General features: G+C 47.3%; 1 protein-coding gene across 4 annotated transcripts in view; it reads left to right on the forward strand.

Annotated features, from left to right (window-relative positions):
- Nucleotides 1-17949, forward strand: part of CAMKK1 (calcium/calmodulin dependent protein kinase kinase 1) — a 108393-nt gene that overhangs the window by 23180 nt on the left and 67264 nt on the right. The window lies entirely within an intron of this gene.

Here is a 17949-nt window from a genome sequence, read left to right on the forward strand (position 1 = left end):
CACTCCTGCCAATGCAACATGGGTTTCCTTACCTTGCCTAGGGTCATCCCTAGCTCTCCTCTCTCCCCTGCATGGCTGCCATCTCCCTGGGGAAGGACTGGCTCTTGTACGTGGGTTCCGTGCCTGGCCTGCAGCAACACGGGTCCCTGCACAGCATCATGCCCAGACCCTGCTGGGTCAGGGGAGGCGCTACTGGCACCAGAGCTCTTCTATCTCCCATACTGGCCTTGCTCAGGACGGGAAGGACTGGTAGTCCCACACTTATAAAAAGGGCCATTAAGAGGTTTGTTTTGCTACAGCCAAATTCTTCCTCTTGGCCCTATCCCCTTAATTAAGAGTGTGTATGTTAAATGCTGTGAGCCTGAGCAGAGTCTCATTGCAAAGTAAACCACGAGCGTGGGACTTAGGCGAGTCTTTTGTTAGTGCTGTACAGGGCTTATGCTAATAACAACAGCAGAGATTGAACCCAATCCCTGATGAGCTTTCCAAGAGTCTGATTAATCTGTTTAACAATGAATCTGGGTTTTTGTTTTGATCTTTTTCATGAGAGTTAAATTTTTGTCCCTTTCAGAGTAGCTGTGGATCATGTAAGCACAGCAGTATTGCTTTCCTAATTGGCTTCAGGTTTATCTGTATCTATTATGTTAAGGGTTTGCAAGAGCATCCGTCACCATGGCATCAGAATGCTTCCTATGCCAAAAATGCTTGATAAAAACATACATATACGTGTGCACGCACTTTTTTTGGTCTGTTGGAAAGTGTGAAGACATTCTGCTGGAAAATCATGTTTTTGCATGATTGTATTCCCCAAATAGTTAGCTTTGCAAATCGCTCTCTTCTTGTGCTCGTATTATGGCTTTGGTTCACATGCCACTGAAGAGAGACATCTTTCTGATGAGCTCTGGACCAGACCCTGTACAAACAGAATTTTGCATTTCTATTGTTTACAGTTCGTACTGTGGGGATGGCGCTGGTGCTGTACAAAGACAGAGTCAGTGACAGACCCTGACTCAAAAGCGTATTGTTCAAAGGTCAAGCAAGAGAAGGAAAGAAGGGTGGAGATGCAGGGGAAAGAGTACAAATCTTTAGCCAGTCAGACTAGTGTCTCCCCAGGGCAAGCCACAAATGCTCTGGCTGCCTTTGACTTTCTGAAAAATACAGCAACATTTAAAGTGAAGGTGCAGATGTTGAAGGTAACAAGATTTAAAGGCTGTGTGGCACAAAATACAATGCAGCACAGAGCTGGAGGAACTAGACTACACAACGTGCACTCAGAGAAATGTTCCACTATTTATAGCAAAAGCTTCTTCCTCTCTTGATTTCACCTCTTCTTGAATGCACTCAGTGATTGCTTTTCATGTATGAATGCTTGTAAAAATGGAGCTCCCTAAACAGACCTGAAATGTTTGTATGAGTTAATGACTTCAGAGAGCTCTGGTTGTTTAAAAACCAGAGTTGGTGATGAAGTCGCCTTGGCCGCAGTTGGCCGTCCTCTGCGGAGCAGATCTGGTGTCGGCGGCAGGACAGCGTGGTGGTGGCTACACACAGCTCCATCCTGGGGGAGCTTTGTCATTACTGGCTTTACTAACTTCACTTACTGCTTACAGCAGGGTAGGAAGGAGTCTCCCCAGGGGGTGAGAAATCCCTGTGAAGGGTGTAGCTTCTCTGGGATTTGCGCTGTCAGAGAGCAGGGGGTGAATGAAATCTCACCAATGATTTCCAGCTGGAGCAGAGTGAAACCCTTAGCCTGAAACCAAGGGCTTGTGATGGGTGGGTCTTTATAAAGTGTTTTATTCTGGGTGTTTTCCTTCTGTGTCTTTGCTCCCCGCAGTCCCCTTTGAATTCAGCTGCCAGGAAAGGGAGCTGCATTGGTGTGCTGCTGGTTACCCCCGGGCCAGACCTGCCTTGGCTGCAGGTCGGACACAAACAGCTGAGGGAGTATTTCCAGGGGTGAGACCGTCCTTACGCTTCTGCAGCGGACTCCCAGAGAAGGGGATTAAGGATAACAGTAAGCTCCTTTTTGCCTGCTCTTTCCCCAAGGTGCAGCTATTTGTCTACTGAGAGGATCGGTCTGTCTTTGGGTTCGCGTTTCACAAGTGCCAGAGGCGTAAGCTCAAAGTGCTGTGGTAGCGTGCTGGTCTGTAATCCTCCAGCACCCAGCGAGTCCCCTGTGGGATCTGAGCTGTTCGCTTAAATTGCTGTGCACGCTTGTCTGTGAAGGTGTGTAAGTGTGTGTGCCATCCTGGCAGCTGCCGGGCTGTGGTCACAGCTGAGCTGCCAGTCCCAAGGGCCTCTCTCTGAACCCTTTGGAGGTGTGTGTCCACCCACCTGCAGCTTTAGCCATGTTCGCTGTAATGATGCTGAAAACTGGCTTATCCTTTGCTAATCTTGTACCTGCACCCGCAGACAGCTGTTGTGAGCCTTTGTAGAGATTTTCAGCCTTTTCATCCTTCTTCATCAATGCTGGCAGCTGCTGCTTCTCTACTTCATGGTAATTTTGACTGAGTTAAAACCTCCAGGCTTTTCTGGGATGTTTCTTTGGGTATAAGCCTCTCCATCCTTCGGCCAGCCTGTTGTCTGGGCTCTCTTCCCTTCTGCTACCTGAGATGGGTCATCTTCCCTGTTAGTAAATTAATTCAGTGGTGAAGTTGAAGTTCTCAGAAAGAGGGGTGGAAAAAGGTGGCCAGGAGGCATGGGCAGACATGGTCTAATGCTTCAGCTGAGGAAGATCACTGGCCACAGTCTGGCACAGCAGCTGTGGAGCCAAGGCTGACTGTCTTCATGGGGTTAAGTCCTGTTATCTGACCTCAGTTTGAGAGGTTGAGTTGCATTCACTGGATTTAGCACAAAGGGATGCAAAGTCTTCCTCTGGGCCAAAGGGAATGGTGAAGGCAAAGCAGCCTTGGCTCCATGGAGGAAAGCAGATGGGTGTTGGCACCTGTTAACACCTTTAGTCCAGCACAGGCAGATTGCAAATTCATTCCCTCGTGAGAAATGTCCATTCTTTTATATTTGTTTGTGTAAAGACAGATGCTTGCAGGGGTGGCCAGTTAGGTGAGAACCCTGGCTGCGTTCTCCTGCAAGTCTGTTGAAAGATTCAGAAAACCTAAAACCGGTAGAAATGCAGTACCGAGACATTGGTTGTAGTGTGATGCCAGCAGTACAGTGCAGAACAATTTAAATTAGTCCTGTGAAGTTATTCCACTTACGAGTGTATTTTTTGTGCTATGTTAATTGAACATGCAGAAATTGGCAGCCCCACAGAAAGAAAGGCTGTGCACTGGACTGTAAAACAGATCGAAGAGACTGATGGTTTCTGGGGCTGCCCGGGCTGTTTGCTGGGTGCGTTACTGTTTCTTTGCTTGTGGGTGCCCTGAGGGAGCACAGCGGTGCAAGGGGCCTTCGGAGGAGAGACCAGACCTGCTGACTGATGTCCTCACCCGGATTTTAGGAGGAGGGTAGAGGGCCATCTGCCCTAGACCTGCTGTCTGATCTTAAGCTAGCGTTTCAAAGGCATCGAGGTTTCTGTTGGGGTCTGTTAAGAATGATTTAGGGGAATTACATCTGCTCCCCAGTGCTCTGTTTCCCTGCCCGTGACTGTTATCCCACAGGATGTTTGTGAAGGTGACCGCATTTTTTTTGCAAGGTGCTTGTATTCCTCCAGAATGTAGAGATATTAAAGTACCATAAATGGTTTAACTTAATGCATTTTCAGCTTTGTATGAGAGCTTTTGCAAGAGTAACAGAAGGATGTTGAAATAGTTTGGCTGCAGTCCTGGCACCTGCTTGCACGGAGCCCCGCTGGCTCCGTAGCCGAGCTCTGCCTGTCCCCGCTGCCAGGAGCAGGGCTTGTGATTGCATTTGCAGGGGTGCTCAGCTGCACGAGTGGCTGGTGCCAGCATCTTGTACACGCTTAACCCAAGTGTTAGCTGAGATTGGAGGCGTCTCCAAAATTGACTTTCAGAACACTTTAAATTCAAACTTGCAACATGTTTTTTCTGTCCTGTCTCAACACTGGCACTGGAAACAGGAGCCCCTTCCTGACCTTGGAGTGCTGCTGCATTAACTTATAAAATGGACAAGTGATTTAGGTAATGAATTGATTTGAATTTGGTCATGGATTGAATGAGACTTCTAGAGCCAATGCGCTTAGTCATCAGATGACTCATGTCTTAGTCACTTTTAGAATAAGTGCTTCTCTTTTTGGGTGCTTCCAGAATGGCATGGGTAGAGATGAGCTTAAAATTTCTACCTCCCCCTTTGATAATTTTTTTTAAAATTTCTTAAAAAAGAATGATTGTGGGAGGGAAGATAATACAGTCGGTCAAATCAAGGCCTTTGGAAAGAACGTGATGGGATGGTTTATCGGACAGAAGAGGAAACAGCTCTATCTGGCAAGTAGGGTGCATCCCAGGAGCTTAGCCTGAATTCTACAGCACACTGTGGGACTTTAATTTTGTTGTTTACTTCCTGGTCAGGCAGAGTGATCTCATGCTTCAAATCAGATTTCTTAAGCTTTGTTCTCAGGTTACTCTAGTGAGTCCACATTGTGGGTAGTTGCAAGTCTGAGCCTATTCTCAAATTCCTGTGCCACCAGCAGCAAGTAAAAACATCCTTAGATGGAAGTTGGCCCCTGAAACACACTCAGGATTGCTGTGCAAATAAAATCCTGCTGTCCTCAAATTTTATATGTAATTATATTTTTCAATCATCAAAATATTGAAGAAGTTGACTTAAACCTGGTTGTTCAGAAATGTGTACATGTTTAAGCAAGTGAATAGTATATCTGAGAACCTGGGGAAACAATAGAAAATTACTTGTAATCCGCTGTAAACTTTATATAACAAGTAAACTGTTTCTCTTCTTTCTAATCTCAGTCATCCTGCAACAAATATGATGTAGGCTATTTCTGATCTAACCAGGTTCCTGATGAATCAGTTGAGCTCAGAGTGACACAGTGTGATCTCTGCTTCTTACTTGACCCACATGGCTGGGCAGCAGCCAAAGTGGGAGAGCTGTGCAGTGAGCGACATGGGGCATTGCTGCTGGCTTAGGCATAGGCTTTGCTAAGCCGGATGTGGTTAAACTCTTAGCAGTGCTTCAAATGTTGAAAATGGGGATGCACTGACTGTCAATAACAGGTCTGTAAGCGTGACTCCAGTGCAGATGTTTTGGTTTGTCAGGAATGATGATGTAGTGTTGTTACAAAAAATTATGCTGGTGTTAAATCTACTCTTGCAATGGTGTGTTCAATTATAGGAAGAGGACAAAGGCACGTGAAGTAGCCAGACGTTGAGAATCAGAAGTTTGGGATTCTTTTACTGAGCACTGTGGTGCCATCTGACCCTTGAGCAAGAGTGTCTCTTCCTAACTCTTCTCTGTAAATGTTCTTTTGGCCCCTGGTGAACAGGCACCATCTGTAACAGGGATAGGTCATGGCAGGTGACAGATACTATGTAAATGAGAATTTTCCATTGAAATGTATTGGGCTACAATTTCAAAAACAGGAAGCTGAAGAATAGGGTTTTATTGTCAAACAGAACTGGTGAAAGGAAAGCCAAAAATAGTTTTCTTATGAGTGTCCTTTGTCAGGCACAAGGGAATAATTCACAGGCTTGTAGGTTTTAAGGTCTTCTATAATTGTCTATGCTAGATCTCCTGGGTCACAAGCATGGAGGGTTTTACCAGCAGTCCCTTTCGGAGAAGTCAAGTCAAGAGGAATTGATCACTTCCTCAAGAAGCTTTCCAGTGTGTTTTTTGCCTCTTTTAATTGCAGAAGTAGTTTCTTCGTGTTCTCTGTTTTAAAATGTAACTAATTTACAAGACTGTTAAACCTCAAAGGCAAAGGAATAATACTAATACATGATAATATAATAATAAAGGCAAATGTTAGTGATTTGGTGGTGTTACTGCACAGAAAACCTTCCAGATGAGGTTAGTTCACATGCAGAGAATGCAGATAAAGCTGCCTCCAAGTGTGGGTTACCTCTGTGGGTTTATCTGTACTTCTGCTGGGTGTTTGGTTGATGATATTGAGTGTTTCTGGCATCCCTTCCAAATGAGTGTGTGTGTGTGCCTCCCAGACATCAACAAGCAATTAGGAAAGCACGGGAGATGACCGTGCTCCCTGCACCCCCGTGCACCTCTCACGGGCTCGAGCAGCTGCAAAGCAAACAGCCACGGTGATTGAGGGCTGGAGAGGGACAAAGTGAGAGGAACTGAGCAGGAGCCAGTTTGGAAGACTCAGTCTGAGGGTAGCTGATCCACGCAATGGGGCGCGGCCTTCCTACAGCCTCTGCCACCCCACGGCTCGATTGCGTCCTCGCTCCCCACATCTGGTGCACAGGCAGCTGCAAACTTGTGTCTGGACAGAGCCCAGCCCTGCCGCCGTGCAGTGCATGTGTGTGTGCCGGGGGCTGATGGGGGGGGAGTGCTGGTACCAGGGCAGTGGTGCTGCCGTGCGCTCCTCTCGCTCACCGTGCCGCAGAGCTCAGCGTGGCTGTTTGCGTGTTGTCGTCTGTGCAGGTGGAAGGAAGAAAGCTGGACAGAGGTGGACCCCATCTGAGAGGATGGATGCCATGGGAGTTATTTCTGATGCTTCCTTGACGTGAGCCCTGCTAGCCTAAGAAAAGCTGTAAATGCAAATGTGGAAGAAAATGCTGTTGTTCTCCTCCACTCCTGGGAAAGGAGCCCTGGGATGGCTCCAGTGGAACTGGGCAGCTCTCTCGTTTAGGCACATGTGAAACACATTCACCCAGACACTCATGAGTATTTCCACATTTTTGAGGCTGAGATTTTCAGTGTTGTTCACACTTCGGCACGTGGATGTTGTCCCTTCTGATGTCCTCAGACCATAGTTAAAGTCCAAGTATGTGCTTAAGTGTTTTGCTGGAGTAGAGCCGACATTTCCATCACAGAGTAGCAGTGTATTGGGAAACTCGGTGGCTGCCTACAGGCTAATTGTTCCAAAATGCATCCTGGAAGGTGCTGAGTGCCCTGGCTGGGAGCCAGCAAGACTTTTAAACACATGCTTTGCTTTTTTTTTTCTCCACATTGTTACCAGTTTTGTTCTTTGATTTCTTTTCCCCTGGTAACTAGAGAAGGATATCTGAGTAGCCAGAGCAGTGTAATTCATCCACCAGTGATACTCTGACCTGCACCACAGGGATGTCTCGCAGGATGACTGTAATGATGGCTGATGGGAGCAGGTATTGCGACCAGTGCCCAAGTCAATTGGCTTCTGATTTTCTCCTCTGCATTTTCCTGCTGGGCATGGGCCAGGGCAGGCTGCATGAACAGTGCTCAAACTACATTTGTAAACCACATTCCATCTTTCCACATGTCTTCGCTTGCTGTTAAACTGCACAGATCATATTTCCTTCCCCCTTTTCCTTTTAGACTGTACTTGCCTTTCACCTGGCTTGAAAATTTTGCCAGCAAACTCCCAAATTCAGGTTTTATTTGGAAGTGGCATTGTCTGCAGTGGAGTCCAGGGCAGGACAGAGAGAAGCATAAAAATCCTCTGGAGGTTGATGGCTTCTAACTGCTCTCGGGTTTTCAAGGCATTGTTCTTTGGCTTTGCCTGATGTGTGCAGGAGAAAGGTGCTACAGCCCTAGTCGGAGGCTGGGAAGGAAGCTTCGATTCTGCAAAGAGATAGCCCCATGCATGCTGCCATCGGTATCAGCTATGCCTCTTCTATCCCTGTATCTTCAGCTGGGGCAGCTCCTCCTGCAGCTCCACATGCCTCACTGGAGTGTGCAAAGCAAGACTAAATCCTGTGTTGCTGTCAAACTGCACCTCCCTCAGCAAGGAGTGTCTCCTTGCAAGCAGATTTACTTCCTGTTCTGCTCCTGCACCTGCTGACTTGACCAGAAACGTGCCTTTTTCTGCTCTTCCCTTTGAGGCTCTGCAGAAGTGACAGAGCTGTTGGATGGGTTTGCATCGCTTCAAACTCTTCAGAAAGGGTCCAGCTGGTCGAGTACAATGCGCAGTGCTTGTCCTGAGCCACAGAGAGTGGGGGAACGGCTTTGGTGTCCCAGGGCAGCCTGGCACCCCGGCCGTGGCTGCTGCTCAGCCCCAGGCTTGCTGTGCACAGCCAGAATGGCTGGGGTGCAACTAGGGTGCAACAGGGTGGCATTTTCACGCTTGTTTTTCCAAGTAAAGCTGCACCTGGAAACTTTTGGTCCTTAGGTGCTGCAAGGCCTTTTTCGTGCTCTGACAAATGCTGAGATTATCATCAACCTAAATTTCTGGGATAGCATTGCAGTGACTCAAAAGAACAGTCTTCTCCCTGCAGCCTTTGCCTAGTGACTCCTGGATAATCTCCAGACATTGACCTTGGGGCTTTGAAAAGTGCATTTTGGCTTAAAGAGCTAAAGCTTAAGGCTTCAAAGGAATTGGGAAGCCTGCTACCCTTTAAATTTCCAGGCAGCGTGGGTTATGTATGCAGGGACAAGGGTAATCGTAGGGGCGGTTTACCTGGTTCTGACTCCTGAGGGATCTGTTGCTCATTCCCCAGAGCCTGTTCCCTCTGTACAAAGAGCATCAATGCTGCTGCCTTTGATTTTGTGCAGGTTAACTGAGGCCATGTTTTCAAGTCCTGGGGCTTCTGAAGACGTGAGGATTACCCGAAAATGGGAGTTTTCCATGTGGAAATACAGCAAATACTTTGAGCTCTGGATTTGAAGTCCATTTGTCATTTTCTTATAGTGTTCACTGCTTTTTGTCTTGCCCTTTGCCATGGGATATGCAGGTTGGCAGAGTTGATAAAGACCTTCAGCCCATGGACATTTAAGAGATGGGTGCTGAGATAATTTCCCTGGTTAAAACTCAGCAGAGATCACCTTGAATAGAAGTGTCTACCCATATTTGAACCACTGGGAAGAAGAAAGTCTGCTGTGTTCTGTGCTGTACATTGGTATTGTAGATTGGCAATCCTGGAACAGCTGGAAATTAGTGTTTTTAAAATGCTGGAAAGACTTTTCACTGTAGCTGGCTTACAGAACTAAGCAACTTGATATATCCCCTGAAATACCTCCAGATCTCTCAAAGGCAGCCAACAGCTTTTTTCCCTATCTGGGAAGAAGATAAACCTCTAAGACCGACATGTATAAATGTGAATTTTTTCTGCCTGGTGGCTTGTTCAGTTTGTTGTGGATGCTTTTTTAAACAACAGTAACTTCAATGCTGGTCTGTGCTGTGAGATCAGAGGCTGGCAAAGGCATCTGATGCTGAATTACTGTGCTGTGTTGATGATCTATGTGTGTGCTTTCCCAGATCCCACTTTGCTGCTCCTAAACTATATATGTGTTGTTCTGCAGTGATTTGCTTTTCTGTCATTGAATTTTTATATATTTTGCAGCAGTAGCAAATCTGAGCATCCGTGAGCCTGTCAAAAGAGTTAACCACGGCAGTTGGTATGGAAGGTGCTAATGGGTGCAGGGGAGGAGGCAGGCAGGACTGAGAAATATGCTGGTGAAATAAATTGGGGAAGAGGAATGAAATGGTCTGGAAGTGTGCAGGCTGTCTGCTGCGTGCTGATGTGCAGCTGTGGGCTGAGACACCACTGCTGAAGCAGCAGCTTGTCTGCACAATTTCAGGTTGCTTCTTCCATCTTCAATTTATTTATTTACTAGTGTATATCATGGGCTCTGCTGAGGAAGCTGCTCAGGCTTATGGGTCCTTGCTGCAGAATATATGCCAGAAATTCAGGAGTTTGAGTAGGAAAACAGTTGCAGTCCCTGTGTTGAGCAGGGGAGGCAGCATTCGTGGTTGGGAAACCCCTTGTAACCTGTTCACTTGTAACCTGCATAGGTTTGCTGCAGAGCGCTGACAACAATCCTACTTAACCTGTTCTTTACAAGACTTCTGTAAACTCGTCCTGGCAGGAGAAGGGTGGTGTGTTTTCTTCTCTGCTCCTTCTCTCTGCAGCTTTTGAGCCCGGTTGGACAGAGGAGGAACCCTCAGAGGTGTGAGGTTCCTGCATGTGTGGCGGACGTTGGCAGCAGTAGGGGATGGGGCTGGAGGAAGGCTGGGGGAGGTCTTGTCCACGTGTGTAAATGTCTGATGGGGGGAGGTGGTAAAAAAGATGAAGGCAGATTTGTCTCAGTGATGCCCAGTGAATGGACAAGAGGCAATGGGCACAAACTGAAATACAGAAGACTCAATTTAAAAAAATCAGCTGTTGTTTACACTTGTTTTCTGTTCTTCAGGGTCACAGATTGGTGTGTGAGTGCTGGTTTGCCTGCTTGGCAGGTTCCCCTACTTTCCTGGAGCCTTTGCTGCAGGCTGGGCTTATCAGGCTTAAAAGCCAGACCTTACACTAAAACTAGAGGAGAGATGCCATGTGCTGTGCCTGTTCATGCATGTGCTTACTGCTGCTGTGTGTTGTGGTTTGGGTTCTTTCTCTTAGATTTCCTTTTCTTTTTCTCCATGCCACAAGAGATGCTTTCCGTAAGCTGTTTGCTAGTGCCCATGGCCCATTTTGATCGGATGTGTCCTGCTTTGCAGCAGTCACCCGAAGGCGCTGCAGCAATTGCAGTGGTTTAGAGACAGGTTTGATTTGAGTGCTCAGTTCTGCTCCTGTGAGATCAGAGGGGATTTGGCCATTGTGGAGGGTTAGACCTCACTCTTGCAGACTGTTATGCTGTTCAAGTCCTCTTGATTTCTTCATTTTAGGTTTATTCGTCACTGTATCATCTTCTGTGGCAATTTTGAGATATCATTACAGATTGCAGCAGAAGATGGCTCATCTGAGACTAATCTCTTTCCCTTAGAACAACTGAAAATCTTTTTCCTTTAACCTGCCATTTACCTCACCATGGTACAGACATTTGAAAAGTCATTATAGCAATGAAGACCCTAAATATTAAAGACTCCATAAGTCTGAGGTAGTTATTTTTCTCATAAATCAACAGGGTCTGGCTACTGCCTTGCTTGTTAATATTTTACAAATAATCTAAGCCTTTCAAACTTCATGTAATCTGACATTCTCAGTTATTTTTTTGAAGCACCCCCTCGCAGGCTGTTTAAATGCCACCTTCAGCAAGCTGTGCTCCCTGCCACTGCTGCCCCCTCTTCTGGGAATCACGCCGCCTCTCAGCTCAGCAAATGACAGAAACCGTGACACTTCTTCCTCCTCTTCCTCCGCCTCCTCCTCCCTGCTCAGGTTCAGCCCCAGCAGTCTGCTCCCTCTGCTGCACAAATTCTGCACTGACCCTACAAGGTACCTCTCTGTGAGGTGACGTTGCCCATGCCCACCTGTGCAACCTCAAGCTGTAACAGCATCTACTCTTATAGTTGGTGGTCAGAAGGCTGCTTTTCCACTGGATTATGGGGTTCAGCTTTCCGTGTGCATGGTGCAAGTTGCATTTGGGGTATTTCCTGCACTCTTGACGGGTATTGGAAGAGGAGGTTGGGGTGGGCAGACTCTGAGTCAGCGTCAGCTGAGTGCCAGATGGGAGCATGCACAGGAGCAGCTTCGGAAACGGGAGTCTCCTGAGTTTTTGCTCTCCTCTGACATCAAACTGGGTGACTCAGATGTTGTCCAGGCAGTGTGTGTGCATATTAACAAGCCCAGTTCCTTCATATTGCTTTCCTTAGGATCACTTGGAGGTAGGACAAACCATCCGATATGGCTAGGGACATGCTGGGACATCCTCTGTGCAGTCACACAGCATGACTGGGCTCGGTGCTCTCTGCCCACACCGACCTCCTCCATCCTCTGTCCTTCATTGCCACGTTGTCAGGGGCTGACGTCAGGCTGGCACAGCAGCCAGGGTCCTTCCCCCACAAGGCTTTTGTGTGCCTTGTCACAAGGGCATATGGGATTTGTTATAATCTGAGCTCAGGTCATCTGCAGGGACAGGGTGGACGTGTGGAGTTGGGTGTTGGGATGTGCTGGGTTTGTGGTCACTACGGAGATATGGCAGAGAATGGTGAGAATGGCACTTAGCATCATTGCAAGCAAAACCTGTGGGATATGTGGGCTGAGTGCCTCTCATTGACCATTCCCCATGCTTTCCTGTCTGTAATTTGCAAAATAAAACCACCTCCAATGCTTGTACACTGATAAACAGCTTTAAAAGATTAAAGCATAAGCAAATACAGCCCAGCATCAGGCCCACAAGTCTCGCTGAACCTCTATCTGCTATGACACATGGCAGCCAAACCTGTTGTATGAAGGTAGTTTGTAGCCAGGGCTTGAGTACGAAGGAGCACAGCTCCTCTTTGGTTCATTGGTGTTGTCCCCACCGAAGCCATGGTTAAGATGTGCCAACATAGCTGCACCTGGTTAAATACTGTTCTGGCAGGGTTCCTGTTTCACCAGTGTTATCTGGAGTGTTTAATGTTAATATTGCTCTCACTTAGATAGATTTGGCACTCCTCAATGTTTTCTTGTTACAGGAATTTCCTTAAGTAGAAACTTTTTCTTCAGAGTAATTTTTGGTTGATTATTGCTTATATATGCAATTAGTGTAATTGCATCTGATTATGCAAATTTATTTAATCATATAATTAGGATATGGAGGGATGAAATATAATGCAGTTGGGAAATCTTTTGTAAAACTTCCTGAGCTCAGTACTCTATGCATAAGGTGGTGGTTCTCTCATGCTGTAGGCTGGTAGACTGGAGATTTTAGTTCAGCATGCTGGCTAGTTTCAAAACGTATTTAAAACGTGCTATTATTTGCTCTTAAAATTAGTTACATGGCCTTCATGGTATGAAGGTGTGTAACTTTTATTTTCTACATTATAATATCAGGAGCTCACTGCTGAGCTCAGCACTGCTGTCTCACATCTGCATCCACACCTTACATCAAGGGATATGAAAGCATCAGCCCTACATGGAACCCAAACCTCAGATCTTATCTTCAGCTGGGGTCTCTCATGGGGAAGAGAGGGAGAGCTGGACAAGCATGGAGTCCTCAGGGGTGCTCCTTGTCTGTAGCTCAGGGACTGAACTGGCCCTGAAATCCCTTTTGAAAACACCCTGCCTTGGTAAGGACTAAGAAGGAGGAGGTAGAAATGGTGCATTTTCCAGACTGTGGTCTGGAGATGTTTGTTGTCATTCAAGAAATCTGGCAGGAGCAGGGGCCTGAACCTGTTTCTCAAATTTCTCAAGCAGCTCTTGAATTGCAAAAAAATACTGTTCTTTGTCCTTCAGCAGTTACTTTTAAAGCTGTGCTAGGAGCTTCACAGAAGTAATCAAAGCGCCTTGCTTTTATGATCTAATTTTCAGCTGTGGCACAACAGCCAGGCTCACTGCCAAGAACTGTGGAGAGAAGAGGGAAAAGACTAGGATGATTATAGCAGGATCGAGTGATTTCTCAGCAAGACACGATTGTCTGTGCTCTGAAACAAGAGCCTCGTAAGCCGCAGGATAAAGCAAACATATGGTGTGTATGAAAAAACCACAAATGGTATATTCTTATTTATTATTTGGGTTGTGTTAATGTCTCCTGCTTCTAGTCAGGAATAGGTACCAAAAAATGATTACCTGCTTCCCAAGGAGAACATGGTCCAAATAGCCAGTCTGGTGTACATCTGTCTTGATTATCTCTGCAAGGGCTGCAGGGATTTGCTTTCTTTTTGGCTTCACAGAGCTGCAGCTTCTCGTTGTTCTTCGCCACTTGGTTGGGGCTGCCTTTTGGCCCGTGGATGTCTGAAAGCAGTCTTCACAGATGCCAAGGAGCTTGTGGGCTTCTCCAAGGCCTGATTCCTCACAGCAGCAGTGTGAGTGGAGGCGGACAGGAGGCCTGCTCAGTGTGCCGGCAGTGAGCAGAGCTGAAATGAAGGCCAGCATGCTCGGAGTTGAATTGCTGCACCAAAAATGAACCCTCCAGTTGCTCTCCCACCACAGCAATGAGAGCCATAAGTGGCTCCTTAGACCTGAAGACCCATGTGTTGCAAACCACTTTGTGCTTGTGGGGCTCTTGGCAGCTCAGATGTTGTTCCAGTGCATGGCTGTGGGACACAAGTTCCTCTTCAGCTTCTCCAGACTGAAGGTGTTGGAGTGAGCTGACTGGATTTTGGGCAAGTGCCTCCTCTGTGTATAAAAAGTTGATGGGGTCAGGGTTGGACTGTGGAAATATCTCCCTCTTGTCAGGGTAGTGGACTAACGCTGAGTGCTCTAGGAAGTCCTGCAGACCCGACTGCAGAACAGGGAGCACAGGAGAGACTCCGGGATGGAAATAGTCATAGGCTGTATTGCTTGGTGTGGGTAGACAGCTTGGGCTCTGGAAGGGACTTGCTGACCTAATATTTCAAAAATTTCATTTGAGGAGCTGTTCAGGACTTGGCAGCCCAGCCCAGGACTTGCTACTTCTCTCCTTAAAGGGAGTTTCTGGTGCCGGTTGACAGCAGTCAGAGCAGATTCTTCCTCCTGGCTGTGCTGCTGTGGGGGATCATCTGAAGGAAGCACAACACAAGCACAGGGTGATACAAGACAGGGCTGGATACAAGACAGGCCCAGCTCTGCCCCAAGGCAGGACTGTGACCTGAGCTGAAGGATGCTGGTGATGGGTGATGGAGAGGATGTCCCTCTGCAGGCAGCCTGTCCTGGTACATGGCTGCCTGCACCATTTAGGAAACTTGACCTGCCTCCTGACCTTGCTAGTGTATATTAAAGCAGCAGACTGAAGCCTTCTGTGATCTTTGGGACCTCACTTAGTGAGAGTGCCTGTGGGTCTTGTGTGGTCAAGAGGCACCTAATGGATATGGCCTTCAAACAGGGTTTCAGTTGTGATGTCTCTGCCGGTCCCCATGCTGGCACCATCCATGGACATTTGAAGAAGTCTCCAACTCTCAACAGCAGCAAAACAGCTGCCTGAACACTCTCCGTGCAAATGCCCATTGTAGTTATTATTCACTGTGACTTATTTTACTGCAAAGGCCCTTGGTGCCTCAACCCAGGGCAGATGCGTTCTCAGGGACAGAAAAGGGAAGTGGGACGAGGTGGGCTGAGAGCAGTGTCATCCCTCTTAACCTGGGAACTGCAACAGATGAAGCTGTAAAGTCACTTTACTGAGTAGTCTGTTGCGAAATCAGGAAATGAAGCTGGATTTGCTGAGGCCCAGGGCCTTTTAACCTCCCCATCCTTTTTCATAGGAACATTTCTAGTTAGCCAAATGGAGGGACCAAGCAGTAAACTAGATTTGCAGGTTTTTATTTTTCAAACAATGCTTTGAAATACTTTATTGAGCAGCAAAACTAATTGCATTCGCTCATCTCCTGCTCCCACGTACAATACAGAGAGATTTTCTCCAGAATCCTATTCTTTTCAAAAGGGTTTTTTGTACCATGCTCTGCTCGGTGCCTGCCTAGGAAACATGTGCAGCCATTTGATAAATATATTGTGAAAAACACCGTTGAAGTGGCAGTCTGCCTGCAGCAGAGGAGTAGCTACAGGGAAAAATGGTAAATAAGATATGTGTAAGTAAATTAATTTTGCTCATATAAGCTTGTTTGCAGCTTTAGTTCATGTCTGCAGAATAATTCTCTGATCTACAGCAGGTGTTGGGGGGGAATCAGACTGGTGACTGCATGAAGAGCATCGGGCCCAAAGCTGTGCAGGAGCTTGTAGAAGGTAGTGGTGATGTGTCTGTTTTGCTGGGATTTCCCATCACAGCATGGTGCGGTTGTGTTACAGCCTGACAAACTGCAAATCCACCATTGATTTTGCCTTGCAGAAATAAATAATTGCCTCTTGTACTGAGTTTTATGCACTGTAAGACTGGTCTGTGCGTAACTGATTTACTTATTCAGAAACCACTGCTTTCCAATACACTTTTGGAGGATTTATCAGTGAAAAGGAATCTTTCAAAACAGCAGAACCTGAAACAAAGCACAGCTCTGCAGATGAACAACTATTTTCTTTTAACTCTTGCTGGATTTTTTTAGCATACTTTTAGCAGCACTATATTATTTGTTGTGATGCTCTATGGGTCTGTTTTGATCGGATGAACTGATTTATGGGGTTTATCTTAAGTTTATCTATTTAAGTTGTCAGTTAGCTGAAGATTTATTTTGCAGCCTGAGCTGTGGGTCAGAGCTGTGCAAACGTGATGGGGTGACACCCCGGGGTGCCTGGTCTGGGCAGTGAAGAGCTGCACAGGCGGCTAACACAAGCATTGCTGTCTGCTGGGACCTACAAGTTGCAGGTTGATTTTCTTCTTGATGCTTCCCAGAAGTGAGGTGAGCTGTGACTATTCAGAAGCTAAAGCTGCTGCAAGGAAAGGCCTTGGGTTTGTTTCCCTGTAGGAAGAAGGGCAAAGCCAGGCTTTTAATGCAGGATGGAATCAGAAGTTTCCTCCTATCCCTTGTGCAAGTTGGATTAAATGGTGAAAGCATTTTTACTCCCTCCATCCCTTCATTTAAAATAGTTCCCCTGATTGAAGGGAACACACAGGCTGGAGCGCTGGACTGGGAGCAGAGCTGCAGCCCAGCCCCGGTGGTGCCGAGGGCAGCTGCTGATGGTGGCCACGTGGCCTGGTGCTTTCCTGGCTGTGCGGCCATGGGAAGCTGCTGCCCTGCAGGCAGGGCTGGAGGCTGGTCTGTGCTCCCCAGGGGCTGAGGCGCTGACCTGCACCCAAAGTCGAGCACGCAGGCATCCCACGAGGAGTCCTCATGAGCATCTGGTTGGGAAATGTGCTGCTGGGCAGGCCCTGGCGAGAAGGAAATCCTCTTCAGAGATAGCAGGGTGGCCGCAGGCTTGCAGTTGCCCTGACCTGATGCTCCCAAGTCAGCTCAGAAGCTTCCCAAGCGCAAACCTTGCACGAGCATTTTGCAGACAGCAAGCCCTCTGCGGGCTTCCCACAAATCTGTTTCAAAGGACAGGATCATTGCTGAGCCCGCGCAGGGCCGCAGCTGGCTTCCTAGGGCGAAGCCTGGTTTGGGAGAGCGGGGAGGTCTTGCAGAGGGGAGGCTGGCGTTGCTTCGCCTGTGGGTTTGTGGGACCACGCGCAGTATGTGCTGGACCTGGACCCTGCACCCCTTCTTCCCTTGCTGCTGCGAGCCACCCCCCAGCACCTGCGTCCTGGCTCTGAAAGGAATTTGTGCTTTGGGACTGAAGGTTTAAATATAGTTTTAATAGAAGCTTTTAAAGCTGATCTCACTATTTCATTACTGTTTTGAGTGAGTGACACTTCTGTCAATTTGTTTCAAACAAGCCTGCAGAAAAGACAGGAGAAGGGGGGAAGATTATACCGGAGTGGAGAAGAAGGACGTGGCCAGCAGGCTGTGGGGAGGGACATGTTAGATTTGGATGTTTCAGTGATACTGAGTACTTGGCATGTGCCCCCCATGACTGGCATTTGACCTAGGGTGAAGCCTGCCATCCAGATCTTTCTCTCGTTTCCTTACTGATATAAAAGATTACTTGAGCTTGGCTGCTGTGGTTGTGCGAGGGACTCGGGAGGTTGTCTCTCTTTGCAGCAGAGTTCAGTTGTAGGGTGTTTAACTGAGCATTGCTGGGCAGCTTTGAGCCAGGCTTGACCTTTGCTACGTGCTCCCTGGTGAGGGTGTTGTGTGTGTTCCCAGGCTGGTGCTGGATGGGGCTTTTTGAACTTGCTCACTCTGACCCTTCGTTGTGTAAATTAAGTGTAGCCAGCATGAAAACAGGGTGATGCAAGAGTCACTTGTCTTGCAGGGTTTTTTATGCACAACCTGCTTTGCACGTAGAGAACCAAAGGTTGCAATATTTCAGTTAAGCCTACACTGAAATTCACTGAATGCAGTCCAGGATGCTCTCTCACTGTTCCCAGAAACTGGGCAGAGGGATGAGATGATGCATCCTGCAGCACTGCATCTTCAGAGGTGATTAAGGGATGACAGCCATGTGCTGCAGAGGATCATTTCCTGCTCTGGACTGTGTTGGGAAGACTGAAATATGTTTTAAATTGAAGCTGAAATTAGCATCCAGGAAACAGTGATTTTATTCAGCAGTTTTA

Source organism: Strix uralensis, chromosome 20 (assembly GCF_047716275.1).
Source record: "Strix uralensis isolate ZFMK-TIS-50842 chromosome 20, bStrUra1, whole genome shotgun sequence".
In the NCBI taxonomy this organism is placed as follows: Eukaryota; Metazoa; Chordata; class Aves; order Strigiformes; family Strigidae; genus Strix; species Strix uralensis.